This window comes from Cherax quadricarinatus, chromosome 88, assembly GCF_038502225.1.
Source record: "Cherax quadricarinatus isolate ZL_2023a chromosome 88, ASM3850222v1, whole genome shotgun sequence".
Taxonomy (NCBI): Eukaryota; Metazoa; Arthropoda; class Malacostraca; order Decapoda; family Parastacidae; genus Cherax; species Cherax quadricarinatus.
In genome coordinates this window covers 9054307-9077563 of record NC_091379.1, presented here as the reverse complement: position 1 = coordinate 9077563, position 23257 = coordinate 9054307, and the positions used below count along the sequence as shown (strand labels likewise).

General features: G+C 42.6%; 1 protein-coding gene across 2 annotated transcripts in view; it reads right to left on the bottom strand.

Annotated features, from left to right (window-relative positions):
* LOC128698484 (adenylate cyclase type 2) overlaps positions 1 to 23257 on the bottom strand; it is a 346235-nt gene that overhangs the window by 261803 nt on the left and 61175 nt on the right. The window lies entirely within an intron of this gene.

Below are 23257 nucleotides of genomic sequence, written 5' to 3'. Positions count from 1 at the left end.
GAGATATACACACCTCTCAGTGTACATACACTGAGAGATACACCTCTCAGTGTACATACACTGAGAGATATACACACCTCTCAGTGTACATACACTGAGAGATACACCTCTCAGTGTACATACACTGAGAGATATACACACCTCTCAGTGTACATACACTGAGAGATATACACACCTCTCAGTGTACATACACTGAGAGATACACCTCTCAGTGTACATACACTGAGAGATATACACACCTCTCAGTGTACATACACTGAGAGATACACCTCTCAGTGTACATACACTGAGAGATATACACACCTCTCAGTGTACATACACTGAGAGATATACACACCTCTCAGTGTACATACACTGAGAGATATACACACCTCTCAGTGTACATACACTGAGAGATATACACACCTCTCAGTGTACATACACTGAGAGATATACACACCTCTCAGTGTACATACACTGAGAGATATACACACCTCTCAGTGTACATACACTGAGAGATATACACACCTCTCAGTGTACATACACTGAGAGATACACCTCTCAGTGTACATACACTGAGAGATATACACACCTCTCAGTGTACATACACTGAGAGATACACCTCTCAGTGTACATACACTGAGAGATATACACACCTCTCAGTGTACATACACTGAGAGATATACACACCTCTCAGTGTACATACACTGAGAGATATACACACCTCTCAGTGTACATACACTGAGAGATATACACACCTCTCAGTGTACATACACTGAGAGATATACACACCTCTCAGTGTACATACACTGAGAGATATACACACCTCTCAGTGTACATACACTGAGAGATATACACACCTCTCAGTGTACATACACTGAGAGATATACACACCTCTCAGTGTACATATCATAAAGTTATCCAAGAACATATAGTATTTGAGTTAATATACAGAAGCGAGGTTTATTATTTGTGTTGGCAGTACACATGGTGGGCAGCTGCAAGCACTGGCCAGTCTACTGGGAGCTCTCTCTCTCTCTCTCTCTCTCTCTCTCTCTCTCTCTCTCTCTCTCTCTCTCTCTCTCTCTCTCTCTCTCTCTCTCTCTCTTTACAGAGGGTTTTACAAGGTTAGGTTTAGGGTTTCTAAATATATTTACAAGCTAAGAGTTGTTACATCAACTCATATGAAAGCCTTTTTATTGTTATGAGATATGCAGATAAGGAACAGGTTGAAGTTGGAGCCATCTGACTTTATTTCCTTCACATCATTATGCTGTACGAACATGTTCCAGACCCGAGTCATCCCAGAAATAAATGATCTCAGATGAAGTGATGTTCTGGAGAAGGTTAGTCAGAGTGAAGTTGCTGCTTGCTGCCCGTCTTGTGGTGTAGATGCTCACTTCTCGCTGTCCTCTGAGTGAAGCCAAGTGTGGTATTTTGACAATATTGCCCTTGTACATAGCATTAAGGCCACCCACATCTTTCCTGTGTTGAAGGCTCTACTGGACTGACAGATCTGCCCAGGCTGAGTCCAGGCGAGAGATTAGTCTCGTCCTGTTCTGTTCTCTGATATGTTAAGAAGTTGTATATGAGATGGACGGCAAGCAATCCAAGAAAGTGGAGCATACTCAAGGTGTGAGCGTACTTGTGCCTCGTACAGAATCTTACAACCCTTACTGTCAAGCACATGCGAGATACTTGTAAGTGCTGTAAGCTTCCTGGCAGCCTCGTTTGCAAGATTTACAAAGTGGTTCTTCATAGCCAGTTTGGAGTCAAATTTCATCCCCAGGATATCCACCTCATCTCCGGGTACCAACACTCTCCCATGCATTCTCACCGTTGTTCCAGCATTACCATCATGGTGCCTAGAGACCATTATCATTTGTGTTTTCTCAGGAGCAAATGTGACCTGCCATCGTTTACCCCAGGCTGATATAGCTGTAAGTTTGTGATTGATGTAGCTCAGAGCAGCTGGCATTTCCTGTCTTGGATAAGTAAATGTCAGTGTACAGTCGTCTGCATATGCATGGGATTCTGGGATGAGATGAAGGTCATTGAAGTAGACATTCCATAACAATGACCCAAACACACTTCCCTGTGGAACACTTGCACAAATAATGATGACTCACTCACTCTCTCTCTCTCTCTCTCTCTCTCTCTCTCTCTCTCGACTTTCTTTATTAACCCACAGCCCAGTTCTCACCGAAGTAGGGTTACCAACCCACTTATAACTGAAGGCTTGCCCTGGATTACCAGTCAGTTGTGCCAATCATATGACTGAAGGCTTGCCTTGGGTTACCAGTCAGTTGTGCCAGTCATGTGACTGAAGGCTTGCCTTGGGTTACCAGTCAGTTGTGCCAGTCATATGACTGAAGGCTTGCCTTGGGTTACCAGTCAGTTGTGCCAATCATATGACTGAAGGCTTGCCTTGGGTTACCAGTCAGTTGTGCCAATCATATGACTGAAGGCTTGCCTTGGGTTACCAGTCAGTTGTGCCAGTCATATGACTGAAGGCTTGCCTTGGGTTACCAGTCAGTTGTGCCAATCATATGACTGAAGGCTTGCCTTGGGTTACCAGTCAGTTGTGCCAGTCATATGACTGAAGGCTTGCCTTGGGTTACCAGTCAGTTGTGCCAATCATATGACTGAAGGCTTGCCTTGGGTTACCAGTCAGTTGTGCCAGTCATATGACTGAAGGCTTGCCTTGGGTTACCAGTCAGTTGTGCCAGTCATATGACTGAAGGCTTGCCTTGGGTTACCAGTCAGTTGTGCCAGTTATATGACTGAAGGCTTGCCTTGGGTTACCAGTCAGTTGTGCCAGTCATATGACTGAAGGCTTGCCTTGGGTTACCAGTCAGTTGTGCCAGTCATATGACTGAAGGCTTGCCCTGGGTTACTAGTCAGTTGTGCCAGTCATATGACTGAAGGCTTGCCCTGGGTTACTAGTCAGTTGTGCCAGTCATATGACTGAAGGCTTGCCTTGGGTTACCAGTCAGTTGTGCCAGTCATATGACTGAAGGCTTGCCTTGGGTTACCAGTCAGTTGTGCCAGTCATATGACTGAAGGCTTGCCTTGGGTTACCAGTCAGTTGTGCCAGTCATATGACTGAAGGCTTGCCCTGGGTTACCAGTCAGTTGTGCCAGTCATATGACTGAAGGCTTGCCTTGGGTTACCAGTCAGTTGTGCCAGTCATATGACTGAAGGCTTGCCTTGGGTTACCAGTCAGTTGTGCCAATCATATGACTGAAGGCTTGCCTTGGGTTACCAGTCAGTTGTGCCAGTCATATGACTGAAGGCTTGCCTTGGGTTACCAGTCAGTTGTGCCAGTCATATGACTGAAGGCTTGCCTTGGGTTACCAGTCAGTTGTGCCAATCATATGACTGAAGGCTTGCCTTGGGTTACCAGTCAGTTGTGCCAGTCATATGACTGAAGGCTTGCCTTGGGTTACCAGTCAGTTGTGCCAGTCATATGACTGAAGGCTTGCCTTGGGTTACCAGTCAGTTGTGCCAGTCATATGACTGAAGGCTTGCCCTGGGTTACCAGTCAGTTGTGCCAGTCATATGACTGAAGGCTTGCCTTGGGTTACCAGTCAGTTGTGCCAGTCATATGACTGAAGGCTTGCCCTGAGTTACCAGTCAGTTGTGCCAGTCATATGACTGAAGGCTTGCCTTGGGTTACCAGTCAGTTGTGCCAGTCATATGACTGAAGGCTTGCCTTGGGTTACCAGTCAGTTGTGCCAGTCATATGACTGAAGGCTTGCCCTGGGTTACCAGTCAGTTGTGCCAGTCATATGACTGAAGGCTTGCCTTGGGTTACTAGTCAGTTGTGCCAGTCATATGACTGAAGGCTTGCCTTGGGTTACCAGTCAGTTGTGCCAGTCATATGACTGAAGGCTTGCCCTGGGTTACCAGTCAGTTGTGCCAGTCATATGACTGAAGGCTTGCCCTGGGTTACCAGTCAGTTGTGCCAGTCATATGACTGAAGGCTTCCCCTGGGTTACCAGTCAGTTGTGCCAGTCATATAACTGAAGGCTTGCCCTGGGTTACCAGTCAGTTGTGCCAGTCATATAACTGAAGGCTTGCCCTTGGTTACCAGTCAGTTGTGCCAGTCATATGACTGAAGGCTTGCCCTGGGTTACCAGTCAGTTGTGCCAGTCATATGACTGAAGGCTTGCCCTGGGTTACCAGTCAGTTGTGCCAGTCATATGACTGAAGGCTTCCCCTGGGTTACCAGTCAGTTGTGCCAGTCATATGACTGAAGGCTTGCCCTGGGTTACCAGTCAGTTGTGCCAGTCATATAACTGAAGGCTTGCCCTGGGTTACCAGTCAGTTGTGCCAGTCATATGACTGAAGGCTTGCCCTGGGTTACCAGTCAGTTGTCCCAGTCATATGACTGAAGGCTTGCCCTGGGTTACCAGTCAGTTGCGCCAGTCATATGACTGAAGGCTTGCCCTGGGTTACCAGTCAGTTGTGCCAGTCATATGACTGAAGGCTTGCCTTGGGTTACCAGTCAGTTGTGCCAGTCATATGACTGAAGGCTTGCCCTGGGTTACCAGTCAGTTGTGCCAGTCATATGACTGAAGGCTTGCCTTGGGTTACCAGTCAGTTGTGCCAGTCATATGACTGAAGGCTTGCCCTGGGTTACCAGTCAGTTGTGCCAGTCATATGACTGAAGGCTTCCCCTGGGTTACCAGTCAGTTGTGCCAGTCATATGACTGAAGGCTTGCCCTGGGTTACCAGTCAGTTGTGCCAGTCATATAACTGAAGGCTTGCCCTGGGTTACCAGTCAGTTGTGCCAGTCATATGACTGAAGGCTTGCCCTGGGTTACCAGTCAGTTGTGCCAGTCATATAACTCTCCTTAAGGACTCTCAAAGAGCAACCAAGAGCCTGTGAGAGCCTTTAAACTAGCCATTTAGGGACTTCTTTGAGAGGCACCCCTGAAATTACCATTTTGCAATGGCACTAACTATAAAAAAAAGTTACTTTTAACACCAATATAAAAAATTATTGTATAAGAACGGAGGTTCATAGCGATGGTGAGATTAACACCGGACGAAGAATGTTACTGAGATAACCTTCACTGATAAATGTTATCCTTACTGACGTCAAGGGATTTCCTCTTATATATATATATATATATATATATATATATATATATATATATATATATATATATATATATATATATATATATATATATATATATATATGTCGTGCCGAATAGGCAGAACTTGTGATCTTGGCTTAAATAGCAACGCTCATCTTGCCATATAGGACAAGTGAAAATTTGTGTATGCAATAATTTCGCCAAAATCATTCTGAACCTAACGAAAAAAATATATTTCACTGTGTTTGTTTACTGTTAAATTATTGTAAAGAAATCTAAAATATATTTAGTTGGGTTAGGCTAAAATAAATTGTTCTTGTTATAATAAGGTTAGGTAAGTTTTCTAAGATTCTTTTGGTGCAAAATTAAAAATTTTTACATTAACATTAATGAAAAAAATATATCTTTAATAGTATAAGAGAAAATTTTAGAAAGGACTTAATTTTAAATGAGTTCTTGCTAATTGACCAGTTTTACATATTCGGCACGATATATATATATATATATATATATATATATATATATATATATATATATATATATATATATATATGAGGATGAGCAATGGGATCAGGCAACCCTCCCAGTGCGACTGGGAGGTATAGGGGTGCGCAAAGCAACGCATGTTGCTTTACCTGCTTTTCTGTCTTCGTGTTTGGCTTCCAGTGCATTAGTCAAGAAGATAGTTCCCGAACGCTTGAGAGACGTGGTAGGAGCTCAAGACCCCAGGTTTACTGAAGCAGCGATTCGGTGGGACACCCTTACAGACTCCTCCAGTAGACCAGCTCCTCCCAAACAGCACAAACAGTCCCACTGAGACAAACCGATCATGGAAAAAATCGCCAACACAATGCTTTCCAATGCTTCAGGAAAGAACAAAGCTCGTCTCCTGGCAGTGAAGGCACCACACTCAGGAGATTTCCTGTTAGCTGTTCCCAATTCCTCCCTGGGCACCCGTCTCGACCCACAGGCCATTCGGATTGGTGTTGCTCTTCGCCTAGCCGCCCCTATCCTCACCGAACATAGGTGTATTTGCGGCAGGGCGACAGCTGATCAATTCGGACTTCATGGTCTCGTGTGCCACACAACAGAAGGGAAGTATGCCAGACATGAGGAGATCAATGACATAATAAAGGGAAGCCTCGCCACAGCCCGTTGCCCAGCTCAACGGGAACCCCAAGTACAGAGGTCTGATGGAAGTCAAAAGCGTCCTGATGGAGCCACTATGCTACCCTGGAAGGATGGAAAGCAGATTGCTTGGGACTACACCTGTGCTGCCACATTGGTAGACACCTACTTGCCATACTCTGTAGAGGAAGGGGGTGGAGCTGCCAGCCACAGGGAGACCCAGAAGATCCGAAAATATGAAGACCTTCCCCCTTGCTATAACTTCATTCCAATAGGGTCGGAGACCCTTGGAGCATGGGGCAAGTGTGCTCTAAAGTTCCTCAAAGAGCTGGGTGAAAAGCTCATCATAGAAACCAAGGACCACAGGGCGACCAGCTTCCTCTTTCAGAGACTCAGTGTTGCGCTCCAGAGAGGAAATGCCTGCAGCATTCTGGGCACGCGGCCCACCGCAGGGGAGCTGGACGAAGTATTCGAGATGTAGCTCTGAGTTACCTATGTTGTTTTACTTTCTGTTGTATTTTTGTGAATGTTTGGCCAATGTATTTTGTCTTTAAATAAAACATACTTGAAATATAGGGGGTGGCAGGAGAAAATTCTCAAACAGCTTCAGGGAGAACCTTGAGTTTTCCCTGAAGCAAGTTTATTCTTTTCTCTGAGGATGAGGGTCCCCATAACAGTTCTAGAGGTGGTACCTCCCTATATATATATATATATATATATATATATATATATATATATATATATATATATATATATATATATATATATATATATATATATATATATCTCAGTATACTTTATTATTATACTCTTCGATATATCTTTGATGAGGTCTGAGAATTTTTGTACTCCCGGAGGCCGTCTGGTGCCTCCCTGGTCAACCAGGCTGTCGCTGCTGGAGGCCCGTTGGTCCATATATCCATCATAGTCTGGTTGACCTGGCATGTGGTAAAGATATTTGTCCAGTTTCTTCTTGAAGACTTCTACACTTGTTCCAGCAGTGTTTCTGATATCTTCTGGTAAGATGTTGAAAAGTCTGGGACCCCGGATGTTGATACAGTGTTCTCTTATTGTGCCCACCGCACCCCTGCTCCTCACTGGGTTTATTTTGCACTTCCTCCTATTTCTCTCGCTGCAGTATGTAGTTATGGCAGTGTGCAGATTTGGGACCAGGACCTCGAGTACTTTCCAGGTGTATATTATTATGTATTTCTCTCTCCTCTGTTCCAGTGAATACATATTTAAGACTTAAAGACGTTCCCAGTAATTTAAATGTTTTATTGACTTTATGCGGGAATAGTTGGGTGTTGACCTTCAGCTCCGGGGCCAGCCTCTCTCTCTCTCTTCCTTGACTGACTGGATCTACAACTATCTTACCTGTTCATGAAGCTGTGGATGTACATTAAAGCATTTTCCACCAGCCCCTATATAACACTGCGTTATACACACAGACTGTAGCTTAAATTTAATTTGTCAAGAAAAAAAACATCAAATTGCTTTTGAAATGTTGAAATTTTCAGAAATAAATCATATGCCTTAATTAATCCAGTAATCACAAGTCTACCCTGGACCACAATTCTTATCGCTAAGGTTTAAATCTTTGCCCTGTTATTTTGTTAAATCTCTCTCTCTCTCTCTGTCTCTCTCTCTCTCTCTCTGATCTGGGTTCTGGCTTCATGGTAAAGTACTGTGGACTCTGATACAGGATTTGCAGGTTCGAGTCCTGCTGTGGACGTAGACACAATGTTTGTAAATAATTTCGCCTGTTTGCGAATTGTTAAGCTTATATGTATTAAATATATATATATATATATATATATTATATATATATATATATATATATATATATATATATATATATATATATATATATATATATATATATATATATATATATATTACACACACACACACACTTCCATCTAAGATGCTGTTATCTTCTTTCCTCTCCTCCTCCACTTCTTCCTTCTCCCCCCTTCCTCCACCTCCTCCTCCTCCACTTCTTCCTTCTCCCCCCTTCCTCCACCTCCTCCTCCTCCTCCACCTCTCAGACGCCTGCCTTGGACAACATAAACCATTATTGTCCTGAAATGGTGACCTCTTAGTGAAATGTTGAAGATGGTTATGAGTGCTCTCTCTCTCTCTCTCTCTCTCTCTCTCTCTCTCTCTCTCATATATATATATATATATATATATATATATATATATATATATATATATATATATATATATATATATATAAATATTATTGTAGCCACGAACAAGTGATATTGATCAATAACAACACTGCGGTTAACCAAGGATTCGAACCCATGTTGTTTTGGCCCGCCTCATGGTGAGAAAAAGCAACATGACGCTCTAACCCACAGGACGGCCAAATCCTACAAGAATCAAGCATCCAGAAGAAGTAGATGTGCTACCTTGATCCGAGGACATACGGTGGTGTGGGTGCCTCTGACCTTATTATTATTATTAAATATTCGCCGGTATTCTCCCGGCCCGGGCCTTGTCCAAGTGGTGGCCCGACCTTGGCTCCCTCTTTAGGGAGTGTCTGAGACCTAAGTCTCCCATGGGAGGAGGCACAAGTACCTCCTCATCTTTGGGACCAACTGTCCCCAGGCCTAGCCACAAGCTAGGCCTCTCTGGTCTACCATCCCCGCCCCAAGGGGGCAAATGTGAATGACAGTCTTATGAGCTAAAGGCTCGGGCTCAGGCACCTACCCTACCCTAGAAGGGCTGGGCATGGTATCGCTCCGCCTCTGAGCTTATTTCATTCTACTCCCTGTTTGGTGTACTAGCCTCAACAAGCAGTATATTTGTTGAGGCTAGTACACCAAACAGGGAGTAGAATGAAATTAGTTCTGAGACATCCACACCATCGTATGTCCTCCGATCACTGTACAACACCTAGCTCTGCTGAGTGCGTGATTCTTGTAGGATTGTATGGTCCCGTGGATTAGAATGTCGGAATTTTCACTCACCATGAGGCGGGCTAAAACAACATGGGTTCGATCCCCTGGCTAGTCGTAGTGTTGTTATTGATATATATATATATATATATATATATATATATATATATATATATATATATATATATATATATATATATATAAAGTTAAGAATTCTTATCTTTATTTACAATCTAAGCGCACTACTCTCTCACTCTGTGGCACGCTAAGAGTATAGTACATTTTATTCGGTGTATGTCACACACCCAAACAGTCATGTCTCCCGACCAGCAAACCAGGTGCTAAGGGTTTAACGAGCAATGGCCCCGTCGTTATACCAATTCTGTGATTTCACCAGCCAATCACAAGGAAGCCCACTAAAGCTGTGAAGCGATGTGGTACACTGGTGAAGCAACTTTGGCAGCTCTGCCTTCCCTGCTGTTCGCTACAGTTCTCACCTTGTCTTTCACTTCCATTTGCCTCATGGTACATATCTTCTGTATATATGGTACATCTCCATGGGGAAGTGCAGCAGAATTCTTCCTCCGTAAGCCAGGCGTGTCATAAGAGGCGACTAAAATCCCGGGAGCAAGGGGCTAGTAACCCCTTCTCCTGTACACATTACGAAGTTTACAAAGAGGAACTTTCGTTTTTCTTTTTAGGTCACCTTGCCTCGGTGGGATACAGCCGGTTTGTTGAAAAACAAATATTGTACATACCTGATTACTGTTTGATGAAGGAAATACAGTAGGTTGTTGCTATAACGAACAGTTTATATAACGAATATTTACATAATGAACTGCCGGTAGGAGTCACCAAAGAGGACCAGGAAGAACGACCAGGAAGAACGACCAGGAAGAACGACCAGGAAGAACGACCAGGAAGAATGACCAGGAAGAACGACCAGGAAGAACGACCAGGAAGAACGACCAGGAAGAACGACCAGGAAGAACGACCAGGAAGAACGACTCCTTCTTCCATCTCTTCTCTATTATTTTTTGTACTAATTTATTGTTTTTTATTGCAAGTATTAATGATATTCTTTATTTCAAGAGTTTAAATGCACAATTTTGCGCCTTTTTTTGCAATTATATATTTATGGTTTCTTATTTAGTTGTATTTTGGGGCCTTGAATGGATTACCCCCTATAACGAGCAAACTCTATAACGAACGAGGTTCTAGAACCAGCTAGATTCATTATAGTATCCCCCACTGTGTAAGTAGTTACTCTGCTGCCTTTTTCCTCGTTCCTACGGTAGTTATTGTGCTACAACCAGGTGTGCAGGCCACTAACATTATCTACTGGGTTAAGCCCTGGTACTATCACTTCCATTCATAACATGCTACAACCAGGTGTGCAGGCCACTAACTTTACCTACTGGGTTAAGCCCTGGTACTATCACTTCCATTCATAACATGCTACAACCAGGTGTGCAGGCCACTAACATTACCTACTGTGTTAAGCTCTGATACTGTCCCTTCCATTCATAACATGCTACAACCAGGTGTGCAGGCCACTAACTTTACCTACTGGGTTAAGCCCTGGTACTATCACTTCCATTCATAACATGCTACAACCAGGTGTGCAGGCCACTAACATTACCTACTGTATTAAGCTCTGGTACTGTCCCTTCCATTCATAACATGCTACAACCAGGTGTGCAGGCCACTAACTTTACCTACTGGGTTAAGCCCTGGTACTATCACTTCCACTCATAACATGCTACAACCAGGTGTGCAGGCCACTAACATTACCTACTGGGTTAAGCCCTGGTACTGTCCCTTCCATTCATAACATGCTACAACCAGGTGTGCAGGCCACTAACATTACCTACTGGGTTAAGCCTTGGTACTATCACTTCCATTCATAACATGCTACAACCAGGTGTGCAGGCCACTAACATTACCTGCTGGGTTAAGCCCTGGTACTGTCCCTTCCATTCATAACATGCTACAACCAGGTGTGCAGGCCACTAACATTACCTACTGGGTTAAGCCTTGGTACTATCCCTTCCATTCATAACATGCTACAACCAGGTGTGCAGGCCACTAACATTACCTGCTGGGTTAAGCCCTGGTACTATCCCTTCCATTCATAACATGCTACAACCAGGTGTGCAGGCCACTAACATTACCTGCTGGGTTAAGCCCTGGTACTATCCCTTCCATTCATAACATGCTACAACCAGGTGTGCAGGCCACTAACATTACCTACTGGGTTAAGCCCTGGTACTATCCCTTCCATTCATAACATGCTACAACCAGGTGTGCAGGCCACTAACATTACCTACTGGGTTAAGCCCTGGTACTATCCCTTCCATTCATAACATGCTACAACCAGGTGTGCAGGCCACTAACATTACCTACTGGGTTAAGCCCTGGTACTATCCCTTCCATTCATAACATGCTACAACCAGGTGTGCAGGCCACTAACATTACCTACTGGGTTAAGCCCTGGTACTATCCCTTCCATTCATAACATGCTACAACCAGGTGTGCAGGCCACTAACATTACCTACTGGGTTAAGCCCTGGTACTATCCCTTCCATTCATAACATGCTACAACCAGGTGTGCAGGCCACTAACATTACCTACTGGGTTAAGCCCTGGTACTATCCCTTCCACTCATAACATGCTACAACCAGGTGTGCAGGCCACTAACATTACCTACTGGGTTAAGCCCTGGTACTATCCCTTCCATTCATAACATGCTACAACAAGGTGTGCAGGCCACTAACATTACCTACTGGGTTAAGCCCTGGTACTATCCCTTCCACTCATAACATGCTACAACCAGGTGTGCAGGCCACTAACATTACCTACTGGGTTAAGCCCTGGTACTATCCCTTCCACTCATAACATGCTACAACCAGGTGTGCAGGCCACTAACATTACCTACTGGGTTAAGCCCTGGTACTATCACTTCCATTCATAACATGCTACAACCAGGTGTGCAGGCCACTAACATTACCTACTGGGTTAAGCCCTGGTACTATCACTTCCATTCATAACATGCTACAACCAGGTGTGCAGGCCACTAACATTACCTACTGGGTTAAGCCCTGGTACTATCCCTTCCATTCATAACATGCTACAACCAGGTGTGCAGGCCACTAACATTACCTACTGGGTTAAGCCCTGGTACTATCACTTCCATTCATAACATGCTACAACCAGGTGTGCAGGCCACTAACATTACCTACTGGGTTAAGCCCTGGTACTATCCCTTCCACTCATAACATGCTACAACCAGGTGTGCAGGCCACTAACATTACCTACTGGGTTAAGCCCTGGTACTATCCCTTCCACTCAACCTTCTTCACATCAGTCAACTCTGCCACTATCCCCACTTCCCACAAGGTTCTTACATACTTATATTCTCTTCATCTTGGCCACTAACTATATCTGTGTTCGTAATTCTCTATTTATCCATCTGTTTATCAATATATCTATCTGTTTATTTATATATCTGTCTATTTGGTTGTATATTTATCTATCTTTTTTATTTACTCAATGTTTTTTTTTCAAATTTAGGTTAAGAATTTCTATATTTACAAGCTAAGATCTCTTCTCTCTCTCTCTCTCTCTCTCTCTCTCTCTCTCTCTCTCTCTCTCTCTCTCTCTCTCTCTCTCTCTCTCTCTCTCTCTCTCTCTCCCATTATTGAGAGAGCCTGGGCTCTGCCTGGGGCTCTACTGCTTTAGAGTCATTGTGTTCTCTCCCTCTTCTCTCACATTATGTTTGCGACACGTGACTCTTCTTGTATCTCTCTCTCTCTCCCTCCTTGTATGTATCCACCCTTCCCCTCCACTCCCCCCTCCCATGTATCACGTTACGTTGTCCAGTGGGGGAGGGGAGAAGAAGCCTCGGTTCACACCTGAAAGATCCCAGGTTCGATCCTCGGATCAGAGGGGAACAAACACATACACGCATAGTAGTAGTAGTAGTAGTTGTAGTAGTAGTAGTTGTAGTAGTTGTAGTAGTTGTAGTAGTAGTAGTTGTAGTAGTAGTAGTTGTAGTAGTAGTAGTAGTAGTAGTTGTAGTAGTAGTAGTTGTAGTAGTTGTAGTAGTAGTAGTAGTAGTAGTAGTAGTTGTAGTAGTAGTAGTTGTAGTAGTTGTAGTAGTAGTAGTAGTAGTAGTAGTAGTAGTAGTAGTAGTAGTAGTTGTAGTAGTAATAATAAACTTTATTTACATAAGAACATAAGAATGGAGGAACACTGCAGAAGGCCTACTGGCCCATACAAGGCAGGTCCTTATCAAAACGACCTCTACCCAAAGTATATGATAAAACTTATACAGACCATAGCTGACATCAGTGACATAGTACTATTTACAAAGCCGCTTGTTATGCAGAGTATTTCGGGCAAATTAGGTCAGTTTTGTCCCCCGGGATGCGACCCACACCAGTCCACTAACACCAAGGTACCTGCTTACTGCTAGGTGAACATGGACAGCAGGTGTTCTAAGGAAACATCCCGTAATGTTTCCAGCCGTACCAGGGATCGAACCACTGGCCTCAGTGTGTGAGCAATCGAGCACGCACACATACGAAGAATGGAGGAGCACTGCAGCAGACCTACTGGTTCATAATAGGTATGTCCTTCTTAAAACCAAACACACCAAGAAAAATACTTGCCCAACCCATCATCAATGTTAAACAAAGAGAAAACTCTGGTAACACTATTACTTAAATTCAAGTAACACAAATCCACTGCCTCTCACTCGTGTATTTATGTTACTTGAAGCAACGCATGATTTTAGCTTCATTGATCCCCCCAGGTAGACTGTACCACTCATACACTACTAGGTAGACTGTTCCACTCATACACTACTAGGTAGACTGTTCCACTCATACACTACTAGGTAGACTGTTCCACTCATACACTACTAGGTAGACTGTTCCACTCATACACTACTAGGTAGACTGTTCCACTCATACACTACTAGGTAGACTGTTCCACTCATACACTACTAGGTAGACTGTTCCACTCATACACTACTAGGTACACTGTTCCACTCATACACTACTAGGTACACTGTTCCACTCATACACTACTAGGTACACTGTTCCACTCATACACTACTAGGTACACTGTTCCACTCATACACTACTAGGTAGACTGTTCCACTCATACACTACTAGGTACACTGTTCCACTCATACACTACTAGGTAGACTGTTCCACTCATACACTACTAGGTACACTGTACCACTCATACACTACTAGGTACACTGTTCCACTCATACACTACTAGGTAGACTGTTCCACTTATACACTACTAGGTACACTGTTCCACTCATACACTACTAGGTAGACTGTTCCACTCATACACTACTAGGTAGACTGTTCCACTCATACACTACTAGGTAGACTGTTCCACTCATACACTACTAGGTAGACTGTTCCACTCATACACTACTAGGTACACTGTTCCACTCATACACTACTAGGTACACTGTTCCACTCATACACTACTAGGTAGACTGTTCCACTCATACACTACTAGGTACACTGTTCCACTCATACACTACTAGGTAGACTGTTCCACTCATACACTACTAGGTACACTGTTCCACTCATACACTACTAGGTAGACTGTTCCACTTATACACTACTAGGTACACTGTTCCACTCATACACTACTAGGTAGACTGTTCCACTCATACACTACTAGGTAGACTGTTCCACTCATACACTACTAGGTAGACTGTTCCACTCATACACTACTAGGTACACTTTTCCACTCATACACTACTAAGTACACTGTTCCACTCATACACTACTAGGTACACTGTTCCACTCATACACTACTAGGTACACTGTTCCACTCATACACTACTAGGTACACTGTTCCACTCATACACTACTAGGTACACTGTTCCACTCATACACTACTAGGTAGACTGTTCCACTCATACACTACTAGGTACACTGTTCCACTCATACACTACTAGGTACACTGTTCCACTCATACACTACTAGGTAGACTGTTCCACTCATACACTACTAGGTAGACTGTACCACTCATACACTACTAGGTACACTGTTCCACTCATACACTACTAGGTACACTGTTCCACTCATACACTACTAGGTAGACTGTTCCACTCATACACTACTAGGTAGACTGTTCCACTCATACACTACTAGGTACACTGTTCCACTCATACACTACTAGGTAGACTGTTCCACTCATACACTACTAGGTAGACTGTTCCACTCATACACTACTAGGTAGACTGTTCCACTCATACACTACTAGGTAGACTGTTCCACTCATACACTACTAGGTAGACTGTTCCACTCATACACTACTAGGTACACTGTTCCACTCATACACTACTAGGTACACTGTTCCACTCATACACTACTAGGTACACTGTTCCACTCATACACTACTAGGTAGACTGTTCCACTCATACACTACTAGGTACACTGTTCCACTCATACACTACTAGGTAGACTGTTCCACTCATACACTACTAGGTACACTGTTCCACTCATACACTACTAGGTAGACTGTTCCACTTATACACTACTAGGTACACTGTTCCACTCATACACTACTAGGTAGACTGTTCCACTCATACACTACTAGGTAGACTGTTCCACTCATACACTACTAGGTAGAGTGTTCCACTCATACACTACTAGGTACACTTTTCCACTCATACACTACTAAGTACACTGTTCCACTCATACACTACTAGGTACACTGTTCCACTCATACACTACTAGGTACACTGTTCCACTCATACACTACTAGGTACACTGTTCCACTCATACACTACTAGGTACACTGTTCCACTCATACACTACTAGGTAGACTGTTCCACTCATACACTACTAGGTACACTGTTCCACTCATACACTACTAGGTACACTGTTCCACTCATACACTACTAGGTAGACTGTTCCACTCATACACTACTAGGTAGACTGTACCACTCATACACTACTAGGTACACTGTTCCACTCATACACTACTAGGTACACTGTTCCACTCATACACTACTAGGTAGACTGTTCCACTCATACACTACTAGGTAGACTGTTCCACTCATACACTACTAGGTACACTGTTCCACTCATACACTACTAGGTAGACTGTTCCACTCATACACTACTAGGTAGACTGTTCCACTCATACACTACTAGGTAGACTGTACCACTCATACACTACTAGGTAGACTGTTCCACTCATACACTACTAGGTAGACTGTACCACTCATACACTACTAGGTAGACTGTTCCACTCATACACTACTAGGTAGACTGTTCCACTCATACACTACTAGGTAGACTGTTCCACTCATACACTACTAGGTAGACTGTACCACTCATACACTACTAGGTAGACTGTTCCACTCATACACTACTAGGTAGACTGTTCCACTCATACACTACTAGGTAGACTGTACCACTCATACACTACTAGGTAGACTGTTCCACTCATACACTACTAGGTACACTGTTCCACTCATACACTACTAGGTACACTGTTCCACTCATACACTACTAGGTACACTGTTCCACTCATACACTACTAGGTACACTGTTCCACTCATACACTACTAGGTAGACTGTTCCACTCATACACTACTAGGTAGACTGTACCACTCATACACTACTAGGTACACTGTTCCACTCATACACTACTAGGTACACTGTTCCACTCATACACTACTAGGTAGACTGTTCCACTCATACACTACTAGGTAGACTGTTCCACTCATACACTACTAGGTACACTGTTCCACTCATACACTACTAGGTACACTGTTCCACTCATACACTACTAGGTAGACTGTTCCACTTATACACTACTAGGTACACTGTTCCACTCATACACTACTAGGTAGACTGTACCACTCATACACTACTAGGTACACTGTTCCACTCATACACTACTAGGTACACTGTTCCACTCATACACTACTAGGTAGACTGTTCCACTTATACACTACTAGGTACACTGTTCCACTCATACACTACTAGGTAGACTGTTCCACTCATACACTACTAGGTAGACTGTTCCACTCATACACTACTAGGTAGACTGTTCCACTCATACACTACTAGGTAGACTGTTCCACTCATACACTACTAGGTAGACTGTTCCACTCATACACTACTAGGTAGACTGTTCCACTCATACACTACTAGGTAGACTGTACCACTCATACACTACTAGGTACACTGTTCCACTCGTCTACTAGGTAGACTTCCACTCATCTACTAGGTAGACTTCCACTCATCTACTAGGTAGACTGTTCTACTCATCTACTAGGTAGACTGTTCCACTCATCTACTAGGTAGACTGTTCCACTCATCTAGGTAGACTGTTCCACTCATCTACTAGGTAGACTGTTCCACTCATCTAGGTAGACTGTTCCACTCATCTACTAGGTAGACTGTTCCACTCATCTAGGTAGACTGTTCCACTCATCTACTAGGTAGACTTCCACTCATCTACTAGGTAGACTGTTCTACTCATCTACTAGGTAGACTGTTCCACTCATCTACTAGGTAGACTGTTCCACTCATCTACTAGGTAGACTGTTCCACTCATCTAGGTAGACTGTTCCACTCATCTACTAGGTAGACTGTTCCACTCATCTACTAGGTAGACTTCCACTCATCTACTAGGTAGACTGTTCTACTCATCTAGGTAGACTGTTCCACTCGTCTACTAGGTAGACTGTTCCACTCATCTACTAGGTAGACTGTTCCACTCATCTACTAGGTAGACTTCCACTCATCTACTAGGTAGACTGTTCTACTCATCTACTAGGTAGACTGTTCCACTCATCTACTAGGTAGACTGTTCCACTCATCTACTAGGTAGACTGTTCCACTCATCTAGGTAGACTGTTCCACTCATCTACTAGGTAGACTGTTCCACTCATCTACTAGGTAGACTGTTCCACTCATCTACTAGGTAGACTGTTCCACTCATCTAGGTAGACTGTTCCACTCATCTACTAGGTAGACTGTTCCACTCATCTAGGTAGACTGTTCCACTCATCTACTAGGTAGACTGTTCCACTCATCTACTAGGTAGACTGTTCCACTCATCTAGGTAGACTGTTCCACTCATCTACTAGGTAGACTGTTCCACTCATCTAGGTAGACTGTTCAACTCATCTAGGTAGACTGTTCCACTCATCTAGGTAGACTGTTCCACTCATCTACTAGGTAGACTGTTCCACTCATCTACTAGGTAGACTGTTCCACTCATCTACTAGGTAGACTGTTCCACTCATCTACTAGGTAGACTGTTCCACTCATCTAGGTAGACTGTTCCACTCATCCACTATATTTCCAAACCAATACTTTCCTATATACTTTCTAAATCAAAATTGGTCTAATTTGAAGCCCTTATTTCCAGTTCTTTCTTGGAGGGACGTATTAGGGGTCTTATTTATGTGTCCCTAATTTATGCACATCTTCCACTTATACACTTCAGTCATGTCTTCGTCTTGCAAGAGAATGTTACCGGATTTTGACATGACATGTGCAGCAGTTGGGTGTCTTTATTCCGAAACGTTTCGCCTACACAGTAGGCGTCTTCAGTCGAGTACAGAGGCAGCAGAAGCAGTAGAGATGTGAAGATGATGGAATCAGTCCATCACACTTGACGTAGTTTTGAGGTGGTCAGTCCCTCAGCCTGGATCTTATTCTTCATACAGAAATACTTGTTTTAGATAACCGACAAGTTGACAAATGAGACACTTTACGAAACGTTTCACTAACCAGTGGCATCTTTACGAAACGTTTCACTAACCAGTGGCCTCTTTACGAAACATTTCACTAACCAGTGGCCTCTTTACGAAACGTTTCACTAACCAGTGCCATCTTTACGAAAAGTTTCACTAACCAGTGGCATCTTTACGAAACGTTTCACTAACCAGTGGCCTCTTTACGAAACGTTTCACTAACCAGTGGCCTCTTTACGAAACGTTTCACTAACCAGTGGCATCTTTACGAAACGTTTCACTAACCAGTGGCATCTTTACGAAACGTTTCACTAACCAGTGGCATCTTTACGAAACGTTTCACTAACCAGTGGCATCTTTACGAAACGTTTCACTAACAAGTGGCATCTTTACGAAACGTTTTTACGACGTGGCCTCTTTACGAAACGTTTCACTAACCAGTGGCCTCTTTACGAAACGTTTCACTAACCAGTGGCATCTTTACGAAACGTTTCACTAACCAGTGGCATCTTTACGAAACGTTTCACTAACCAGTGGCATCTTTACGAAACGTTTCACTAACCAGTGGCATCTTTACGAAACGTTTCACTAACCAGTGGCATCTTTACGAAAAGTTTCACTAACCAGTGGCCTCTTTACGAAACGTTTCACTAACCAGTGGCCTCTTTACGAAACGTTTCACTAACCAGTGGCATCTTTACGAAACGTTTCACTAACCAGTGGCATCTTTACGAAACGTTTCACTAACCAGTGGCATCTTTACGAAACGTTTCACTAACCAGTGGCATCTTTACGAAACGTTTCACTAACCAGTGGCATCTTTACGAAACGTTTCACTAACCAGTGGCATCTTTACGAAACGTTTCACTAACCAGTGGCATCTTTACGAAACGTTTCACTAACCAGCGGCATCTTTACGAAACATTTCGCTAACCAGTGGCATCTTTACGAAACGTTGCCAGAATAAAGTGACCTAAATGTTGCACAAGATTCTTGCTCGTTTCTTCATTTCTTCGTCTGTAGATTTTTTTATTAAGTGTATTAATTTTGTTTTCCTTCTCTGAATGTTTTCTAACGAATTTATATTCTTTCTATAATGTGGAGACCGGAACTCAGCTGCATAAAAAAAAACACCACGGGCGGGTCTTGAACTCGCGATCATTACGATTTCGTGAGTCATGAGCTGCATAGTGTAAGGCCTTACTAGTGAAGTGTCGAACTGTAGTGTTGAAAGTGGTTTAAACTACCCACAAGTTGGAGACGCATTTGGGACAGTTAAGTATACAGTGGACCCCCGCTTAACGATCACCTCCCAATGTGACCAATTATGTAAGTGTATTTATGTAAGTGCGTTTGTACGTGTATGTTTGGGGGTCTGAAATGGACTAATCTACTTCACAATATTCCTTATGGGAACAAATTCGGTCAGTACTGGCACCTGAACATACTTCTGGAATGAAAAAATATCGTTAACCGGGGGTCCACTGTATTGATTAAACGTTTCGTCTGCATGGTAGACTTCAGTTTGGTCCATCAGTGTTTTAAGATTTATGAATTGAACACATCAGTTCGAAGGTTAGGGACTGATTACCTCAAACTCCGTTCTTCTTTGTTTTTCGACTGGTGAAATCACTGTTTGGCTAAATGTTTCCTCCAGAAAGTCTCCCGTATGTTGTGTGTCTCAGTCTTCAGCAGGAGTAGTGACGAGGTAAAGATGTAATCGGTCCATAAACCTTGGAGAAATGGTTTGAGGTGGTCAGTCCCTCAGCCTGGAGGAGGTTCAGCTCTATGGAGTTCACAAAGTTCATTTTTGCACTCCTAAAAAAATCCTGAAAAAATTAATCAGGCCCCGGGGATTTATTTTGTTTTAATTGATCACTGTGTTTAATTAGCATCTCCCTAATGACTGTCATATTACATAATTTATCTTCTTCAGACCCACTATTAAAAGTAATTACTGAAATAATTATTGTAATTATTAAATATTAAAAATCGAGCACATTTCGTTCTGGTTGTTAGTAAGTTATCCAAAGTTAGTTTTAACAGGACCTAAGTTTTTTCTAACCTTTGTTCTATACACCTGAGGTCGGAAAAATGTCTTCACTGCCTTGAAGCAGAGGTGAAACGTTGTAGAGGTTTCATCCAGAGATGAAACCTCTACAACGTTTTACTCTTTGGAGAATACCTGGAGGGCGTTTCAGGGGTGAACGCCCCCGGAGCCCGGTTTGCGACCAGGCCTCGTGTTGGATCAGGGCCTGATCAACCAGGCTGTTACTGTTACTGTTGTTAATGCTGGAAGGCAGTTGAACAGTCTTGGTCCTCTGACACTTATTGTATTGTCTCAGTGTACTCGTGGCGCCCCTGCTTTTCATTGGAGGAATGTTGCATCTCCTGCCAAGTCTTTTGCTTTCGTAAGGAGTGATTTTCGTGCGCAGGTTTGGTACTAATCCCTCTAGGATTTTCCAAGTGTATATTATCATGTAGCTTTCTCGCCTGCGTTGCAGGGAATACAAATCAAGGGACTTCAACTGTTCCCAGTAATTTAGGTGCTGTATCGTACTTATGTGTGCCGTGAGAGTTCTCTGTACATTCTCCAGGTCAGCAGTTTTTCCTGCCGTAACATATCTGCACTAGGCCTGTGATAACACTGGTAAAAGTGAGTATAGGACACAAAGGTATGGTTAACGTTGCGTTGAGTGAGGACAAAAGACTCCTCCTGGGACAGTCAGGAACACAGAGGTCAGTCCCCATGAGATCTTATCCTCCTCTTCCTCATTCAGTGTATTTACAATGTCAAGTGTATATACACTGAGAAGTGTATCTCTCAGTGTATATACACTGAGAAGTGTAGATCTCTCAGTATATATACACTGAGAAGTGTAGATCTCTCAGTGTATATACATTGAGAAGTGTAGATCTCTCAGTATATATACACTGAGAAGTGTAGATCTCTCAGTATATATACATTGAGAAGTGTAGATCTCTCAGTGTATATACATTGAGAAGTGTAGATCTCTCAGTATATATACACTGAGAAGTGTAGATCTCTCAGTATATATACACTGAGAAGTGTAGATCTCTCAGTGTATATACATTGAGAGGCGTATATCTTTATGTATACACACTGAGAGGCGTATTTCTCCGTATATATACACAGGGATATACAGCATATGTAGTGTAGCATATACACTGATTAATGGATATACGTATTCATACACTTGTATATCTCAGCATATATACACTGGTAGTTTACATTAATCACTGTTTTAGGTATTAAAGTATTTTTGACTGGTAGTGAACAGATGACCATCGTGTAGTAGATAGACTTCAAACTCCATTAGTTAACCAATAAGATATAATATTCAATTTTCATGTATTATCCTGCATTTTTGTGTATTATCCTGCATTTTTGTGTATTATCCTGCATTTTGTGTATTATCCTGCATTTTGTGTATTATCCTGCATTTTGTGTATTATCCTGCATTTTTGTGTATTATCCTGCATTTTGTGTATTATCCTGCATTTTGTGTATTATCCTGCATTTTGTGTATTATCCTGCATTTTGTGTATTATCCTGCATTTTGTGTATTATCCTGCATTTTGTGTATTATCCTGCATTTTGTGTATTATCCTGCATTTTGTGTATTATCCTGCATTTTGTGTATTATCCTGCATTTTGTGTATTATCCTGCATTTTGTGTATTATCCTGCATTTTGTGTATTATCCTGCATTTTGTGTATTATCCTGCATTTTGTGTATTATCCTGCATTTTGTGTATTATCCTGCATTTTGTGTATTATCCTGCATTTTGTGTATTATCCTGCATTTTGTGTATTATCCTGCATTTTGTGTATTATCCTGCATTTTGTGTATTATCCTGCATTTTGTGTATTATCCTGCATTTTGTGTATTATGAGTACAACTGAGATCATACAACGGGTCTGTTTGACACTGTTAAAGATTATTTCCTACTGTTTGTACACACTGTTGTGAGTTGATGTTGTGCGTCTCTCAGGTCACATCTGTTGTGACCTGTTGTCTGCCTTACTGTTACTTATTGCTGACTCTTACTGTAACGTATTGCTGACTCTTACTGTTACTTATTGCTGACTCTTACTGTTACTTATTGCTGACTCTTACTGTTACTTATTGCTGACTCTTACTGTAACGTATTGCTGACTCTTACTGTTACTTATTGCTGACTCTTACTGTTACTTATTGCTGACTCTTACTGTAACGTATTGCTGACTCTTACTGTTACTTATTGCTGACTCTTACTGTTACTTATTGCTGACTCTTACTGTTACTTATTTCTGAATCTTACTGTTACTTATTGCTGACTCTTACTGTTACTTATTGCTGACTCTTACTGTTA